Here is a 7,768-nt window from a genome sequence, read left to right on the forward strand (position 1 = left end):
TGCAGGCTTAATGTGTAGCAATCCAGCAGATCATAATACATAACTGAATATTGGTAACCAGAGCCATGTTCTCCACATGCTGCAGCACAGACAGGGAGTCCTTTAGACTCAGTTCCACTTGTCTCTGGACCCATTAGCATTCTGCCAGCTCGCTTCTGAACAGCCTACAGTAAACACGCACTGCAGAAAAGAAACCAGGAAAGCACAGCAGAGAGTGACTTATGGAAAACAATTAGGTGTCCTTCAGTTTTTTCGTCTCTAAGTGAGCAGTGCATTATTTTTACTCAGTGAAATTGCTGCAGGTATACCGTAGACCAGAAGGAAGATATCAATCTTATTTTTTCACAAACAGTTCAGATGTATATGGTTATTGTCCTAAAGCAATCATGCAAAACACTAAATGTTTCTGGTTTTTGCCTCTGGCCTCATTTTCTCAGGATGAAGTGGAATACTAATGCTGCTGCAGTTACCTCTGCACTTCTCTCCTTTCTGTGCTGGATAGAGACTTGGATTATTTTTAGCATGCTGAACTTGTTTATTTCACTTTTATTTTTAATATATAGGAAAGAGTCCCTGCTTTCATTGGAAAGAGCCTGAGAAACACAATTTATACCCTACTGGAGTTTAAAAAAACAAAAAAAAAAAAAAGGAAAAAAACCCAAAGAAATCAAGACCTTAACATCATAGATGTCAGTCTGGTTGAAGATTTAGTCTGGTCAAAAAGACTGGTGCTAGAGGAATCTTCCTGGTCCTCAGTACTTACCATGACCATGATCACAAGAGTTTGTTTTTTTCCTGGGCATTCCTCACAAGACACTACGTACTGGATCTGGGAAGCACTTAAACTTGAAGTTGTTCACTTATCTGCATTGATTCTGGCATTGGGCCTTTCTGACTTCATATTAGTGGCTTTGTTTTAGTAATAGCGCAGTGGGAAAAGGTAAAAAAAGAAAAGAAGGCTAATATTTCTTCCAGAAATATGTTCTGAAAACCAGATTAACTTGCTCCTTAAAACTTGGGTAAATATCATAAATAGGGCCACCTATTGTGACTTGGTTTGCATGACTTTAGATAGTGATGATTCCAGCCATGCTTTTATTCCTCCAGTCACTAATTGCACAGGCAATGACTTTGCAAGGTATTTTTCTGGCATGTAAATCACAGTTTCAGTTCCCCTTTCTCCTTGGGTTGTGATTTTCTGGCAGCAGTTGGGAGAAACTGGCAGAAGTAAGAGCAAGTCAAATATACTGTGGCCTCACATTGAGAAACAAGACTACTTTAACTGACCCTAGATGGGGCAACTAAGTCCTGAGCGCTTGGGTGGTGGACATGATGTTGACAATGGGACCTCAGATAAGATTAGCAAAGACCTTACATTTATTGCTCTCCTTGCTAAAGTAGGGGGCTCTCACAGTCCCCTTCAACCAGAATAGCAAAGTCTTATAACCTCTTGAAGTCCTGCCATGTGGATATTTATGGCCAGCTTCTTAGCTTTGCAGTCCCCAAGAAAGGGAGGAAACCTGCTATTTGAAGAAGTACGGGGCATCTGTGACAGTTAAGTCTTTCGTAGAGGACTACACGGACTATCACATACCCTCAGCAACTTAGATAAGAATGATTCTAACTTGGCCCATATAGCTTTTCAGCTAGACTTCTGCAATGTGTTCACAATGGAGAGAATAATGATACATAATGGCAGTCTTCAGTGTCATTAAGCTGACAAATAAAGCTGGCAAATAAATAAAGAAAACAAACTTAAGAAGCCAGGAAGCTGCTACCATCTTTAAGACCTTGAAAAAAAATTTCAAAACAAAAGAAATTTTTTTGAGCTATTAGACATTAATTTGGTGTCTCATGCCTCTTTACTTTCCTTGTGCTTGGTATTTGCTAGAGATTTGTTTGATTAGGGCCTCCATTCCCGAGGGAACATCCAGGACTTTGTTTGCAGTATATACCCTAAGTGGATTGCATTCTTTTAGTTTTAAAATTCACCCTCCTGTTAAACTTTTGCCCACTTCAGAAAACACTGGTGATGTAAGGCCAGAGATCACTCATATCACCTGCGTGCTCTGTCAACTGCTGGTGTCCAGTGTCAAAGCTTTCAGTTTCTCAATATTAAAATAAAAGCCTCTACAGCCAAATCAGTGCTGGGTGTCTTCTGGAAATAGCACTAGGAACTGCACGAAGGATCACAAGTGCCAAAGAGCTGCTTCCTACTGTACCCTGCGGCTTATAAATTCTCATTATTGTACAATAAAAGAAGTGATAGTCATTATGGGTTAGTGTACCAACTTGTCCTCCCATTAATACTGGATTTACAGCAATAACTCAATTTACTTCAGCCGCATTCATCTAGCTATTGCTCCCAGAGCAAAGTCTGGATGCACAGTTTATAGGAGAGGGCCATTTGAAATGGCTTTCTGTTTTATACCTTTCACAAAACTCAACCCTGAATTGCTCATTGATGAGCAGCCCCATCTTAGGTACCAAATTACAAGGGTAAATGGAAGTGCAGTTTCAGCAGCAGTGTGAAGGTGCTTACTGCAAAGAATAATAGAATGAAAAAAAGTTAGTGGGAAAAGAAAAAGGGAGCATCTAGTCACTGTAAGTGGACTTCAGATGACAGATAAAGTTAGGGGAAAACACAAGCAAACAAAAACAGTGGAGCACAATGGGCTAAACTTATCCCAAGTATAACTCCAGCCAGCTGGCCAGTATCTGGTTGTCAAAATATGTTTAATGGGGAAAGAAAGAAACAAAATAACATATAAAATCTGTTCTAGAACATAGCACATTGTTTTTGTCTGGGTAAATCAACATGCCTTCTATAATGCAATTCTTTGAGATAAATTGCTTGTTACTGTAACTTCAATACCAAGATATGATTTTTACCATTTTTGTGATCCTTTTCACCCCCTTTTTTATTTCACAGCATTCTGTAAATATCCATTGTGCTATTTGCTTGTGATCCGAGAAAGGACAGGTTTTAGGAATTTTTGTACCTGTATCACTGTGGAAACAAGATACATGTATATATCTATGATTGCTCCTTCTCTAGAGTAAAAGCCTACATTATCTTTGCAAGCTTATGGCTAATTGTTCTGTGTAAGATATGGGTGTCTTATTCCTACTCACTACTTTGGAAATTCATTTGTTTTAATATAGTTGCACATAGCAAGCTGCAAAGTAGGTTTTATGAAGCCAATAATGCAGATATAATACTTGAGGAATTCCTTCTGGTTCGGATATATTTATTTTTCCAAACATTTTGTTTGAGAGAAAACGAGATTGCTATCTGCTGTTTCCTTATTTTTTTGCAGGAAAGCAAAGGGTTGTTGACTTCCTCTCCCCTCCCTTCCTTCCTTCTTTCTGAAGGTACTGTACTCATCTGAAAAAAAAAGAGAACGAAATGATTGTTCCTGTTCTCTTTCTTAAGTCATTTGAAACACTGTCCCTGCTAGTTTTCTAAGTTTACTGCAATCTCTGCACGGGGGGAGGGAGAGAGAGGGAGAGAGAGGCAGAGATTACCAACATGAGAGCAGGTAGAGAGTTTAGGGCAAGACTCCTTCCAGCTTCAACAACTGGTAAGTTAAGTAAAAATGCTTTTATGGTTAACTCTTTAGAAGTGCAATATGTATGCTTTTGTATTAAGAAAAGGCATTAATCAGATACACACTTAACGGGTAAAAAGATAATAACCCTACGCATTGAGAGGCAGTGTATTTATGCTATAGATGCTGATAGTCTGGTTTTTAGATACTGTCGATAGTAGCAAATGGTTTAACCAACTCAGGCAAGAAAGTGTTTTCCAGTCAGGCTGATAATATTCATGACATAATCTTCTGTGAATTTTGCATATAAGGCTTCTACTACTAGAATTTGTTACAGACTTCACTAATTTTATCCTGAGGGTTTCAGTAAGATTCAATGGGCCATTGCTGAAATAGAGAGAAGCTGTGTCATATGCAGATTGCTGTAATTCGTATATCATTTGCCACTATTGAAGTCTGCTCCAACCCACCAACCTGTGCTACAGTGGGAGAAGAACTACTAGGGCTTTGTTTTCCCTTCAAACCGTGTTGTGTTTATGAGTACACATGTTTATCTCTACTCATCTGTGTATATGATCAGTCTAGGAACAGTGACATTTAAGACATGGTGAGATAATTCCAGGTTCTCACTTGGAAAAAACAAAACAAAACAAAACAAGTTCACGTTATGTAGTATATAACAACACTGGGGCTCATCACCAGCATCGGTAATAGGATGTACTCAAATGTTTATTTGTTGTTTGCATTGTTGTAGATGCCAATAATATTTTTTATGTTGAGTATAAATGTATCAGAAGCGGCACATAAAATGAGCGATTGCAAGAGTATGTTTCAAATATTGGAAGAGAAAATTCCCCCTTCCCTCCCTAACCCTGCTTTTATAAAAGCAAAACGCAGAGGTGAGGGGAAGAATTTGGACAGGTGTCCATCTCTCTGCAGAAGGGAGAGCTTGGTCACCTTCTGATGCAGTATTTCCTCAAGCTGCAGCTCTCTGAAGCGCAGGATGCTCCCAACGGCAGGCAGGCATGGCAGAGGGCTGGCAGGGGCTTCCAACTGCCCCGCTCCCGCTCCCACCCGGGGCACCTGGGTTGTGCTTCCGCCCCCAGAGAGCCCTCTGCTCCCACCACCCCTCGCTGAGCCAACTAGTGGAAAGGATTTTCTTCCCCCTCTATCTGCTGTCTCTCTGCAAGTTTTCCCATAGGAGGGAGTGATCGACCCCAAATTCAGCCCAATTTCTGGGTAAGTTGCAGATTCCCTTCACTTAGGAGCAGCAGATGTGTTCTGCCAAAGGAGGTGGAAATAATTTCTTTCTCTGTGTAGCTTGATGTTGCAACTCGGTCTAGTTTGGTACCAATTATTAGGTTTATTTCATTATACCTAACCCACAAAGAATTCTCTGCTAATAGCAAGTAAATGCCAGATGTTGCCATGAAAACTGCTTGACACATATTTCGCTTGAGATATCTGGGTTTATGTTTTACATGACTAAATTCTGATCCAAATTGAAGAGATGATTTGGACAGTTATTTTTGCAGTTACATGTCACACATCTGGCAAACCACCTTTTACTTCAAATGAGAAGTAAAGGGCTCTCCTAAACATTAAAAAAATACGTAAGCTCTGTGTTTGTAGTGGTATTTTGCTCAAATTGTGTTAGTCTGGATTGCAATAAATCACCTGTAAGTTTTGATCTGGGCAGTTCAGAAGTTCATTTTACCATGTAGGTAAGAGCCAGTTGCAGTCTTTAATTATAGATTTTGTCTCAGAAGATACTAAACATTAATGCATTCTTGATTTGTATCATTTATATGATAAATTCTTTCTCTGAGAGATTATCTGAAAGACATAAATAAGAGTGTGTGTCTTCATATTCATAGTAGGGGGCCAAAAGCGGTACATGCTACTTTGAAACCCATTCCTCAGTAATGATTACACAGAAAAAGCAGTTTTAAAGGAATGCTTAATAATTTGACAGTAAAATATAGACTTTGAGTTTTGAACTTCATTCTTAGATTCCACCTATCAGGTTTACTTTTCCTTCAAATGATACATATTTGCAATTATCTGGAGTTTATTTGTTTTCACATTGTATAATTTATTGCTGGGATAAGTGCAATATGATTGAGTGTAGTGGTAATTTGTAACACAACTAATATCTTTCTTGAGGTGTCAGGAAGAGGAGATTTTTCAGCCGATGTGTTATCCATAACCCACATTACTGAGACATTTATGAGCAGAGAAGGGTATAGTCTGCAGCTGGATTGAGGGCAGATCTACTACCAGTTTATGGCACAAATTAAATATTTGTGAAATGAATTTTCAGTTATTCGCCTCAACATTGTAAAAAAAATAATAAAATAAATTGAAGCAATAAGTCAAGAATAAAAAGGGAGAGGCTCTGTTTATTTTGATTAAAATCTTATTGCTTCTATTGCTTGGAGCTTTATTTTATAGCATACATAAGTAAAAGGTCACTCAGTGTATGTATTTTCCTAGAGAATTCTTTAAAGCTATTATTTCCATTTGATTTGTTCTGAATCAATGCAAAATAAAGACAGATTTTGCTTTTGTTCTGAAAAATAAAAACAAAACTACATCAACAATGGCAAAGATGTTACAGAAGTAAGTTGTAGCCCATGGAAATTCCAAATTAATAGGTCTGATTCAGAAGCATAGAAACTGACAGGAGTCTTTCTGTAAGTGTCAATTGCCTTTTTACATTTAGGACCAGCTTATTTAATAGTGAAAACTGTTGAGAACTTGAGTTTTGGTTGCAGAATGGTAGCACTGAGTTACATTCCAAGTAATGTTTTTGCATCTGTAATATAGATAATTGATTCTTTGAATTTCAACGAGTTTTTAATTGGTTTTGCATTGTTTCAAACAAGAACTTCAATAAGAGCCTTGCCTGAGGACAGATATGAATGTAGAAAAGTTACTGGTTGACTGAGAGGCACGATGTGGCAACCTATTGGCATGTCTTCTAAGTGCTGTTTCTAGTAGCTCCAGATAGACATGCAGGATTTAGAACGGGAGAAGCATGAGGCAGTGAATCATGATAGCAACCCAAGACAAGCCTTGTATACAGAGGCAGAAAAGTATGGATTACCCAAATAGCACTTATATTGCTTCCAGTCTTTGATATTGCAAAGCCTTGATGATGCATAAAGGTATCTATCTGAATGGACCATTCCACTCAGCCAGACATGTCAGCAGAAGACCACTGGAGAAACAAAAGCTGTAAAGGTTTTTCTGAAGCCATGGTTTAAGAACATAATCAGGCAAAACGGTATATGGAATAGTAGCTTCTTATTCATTGATAAGAAATGATCCATAGTGTTGAGCGCTGATGCGTTTTCCCCAGTAGTAACTGATCCTATGAAACAAACTGCTTCTCCAAACAGACCATGCAAGCGCTCCGTAGACTGCTACAGATAGTTGTAGAATTACTCATTTGTTTGAGGGACTAATTTTATACCCCAACTGATTTTTAAAAATAGACCACTTGTTAAAACCAAATCAGGATTTTCATCTTAAATGCAGTAGTTTTCCTCATTCTAGTTTACTATCCCAGACGACCACTGAAAAGGAAGGAACCTCAGCTTGGAAAAGATAGAATTATAAAGAGACAAATAATTAGAGGCCTTTAAAAAAAAAGAAAGAAGTCTGGAAAAAGGATGACCTAGATTTATCCTCTTTCTGGTGAAAGACCAATATTCCGAAACTGAGACCGCATGCCTTCACTGCTGTTAAAATGCAGTAGAATTTTAAGGATGATTTTCACATTTTCATCCAGTGAAGAGGCCTAAATTAATACTTATTGATTATTTAAAACATGTATTGAACTGCATGCTGGGTGTCTGATTTTTGTTTACGTCTGTCTGGCAGGGACTAGTCCTTCTTTCCCAGTTTCTAAAATACAAATGATCCAATGAAAAATATTATTTAATCTTTGTTTTAGCTCTTTCCAAACTTAGTATGTTTGTGACTTGGTTTTGTAAAATAAATGGTTTCATACTAGTGTTACCCTGATCTTGATCAACAAAACACAGAGTTTTCCTTCCAAACCAACAAAGTTTAATGTACTGTAAAGAATTCTAATGTCACTGGAAGCAATTAAGCTAAGTAATCATATATTAAAAGAAAATGTTTTTGTGCTCTGAAGGTTATGGGAAGAAATTAAGTGAATATTTGCTTTTTTTTTTTTTTTTTTTTTT

At 37.8% G+C, this 7,768-nt stretch overlaps 1 protein-coding gene across 2 annotated transcripts in view; it reads left to right on the plus strand.

Annotated features, from left to right (window-relative positions):
* Positions 1-3,456: 3,456 nt before the first annotated feature.
* Positions 3,457-7,768, plus strand: part of ZNF366 (zinc finger protein 366) — a 38,099-nt gene continuing 33,787 nt past the window's right edge. The window contains exon 1 of one of the 2 annotated variants that reach the window (XM_014965120.1): positions 3,457-3,584. The gene's annotated coding sequence lies outside the window, so the exon portion shown is untranslated. Of the gene's footprint in view, positions 3,585-4,680; positions 4,791-7,768 lie in introns of those variants that run through there. The other variant, XM_014965121.1, reaches the window with a different exon arrangement.

This window comes from Calidris pugnax, unplaced genomic scaffold (assembly GCF_001431845.1).
Source record: "Calidris pugnax isolate Ruff unplaced genomic scaffold, ASM143184v1 scaffold273, whole genome shotgun sequence".
Taxonomy (NCBI): Eukaryota; Metazoa; Chordata; class Aves; order Charadriiformes; family Scolopacidae; genus Calidris; species Calidris pugnax.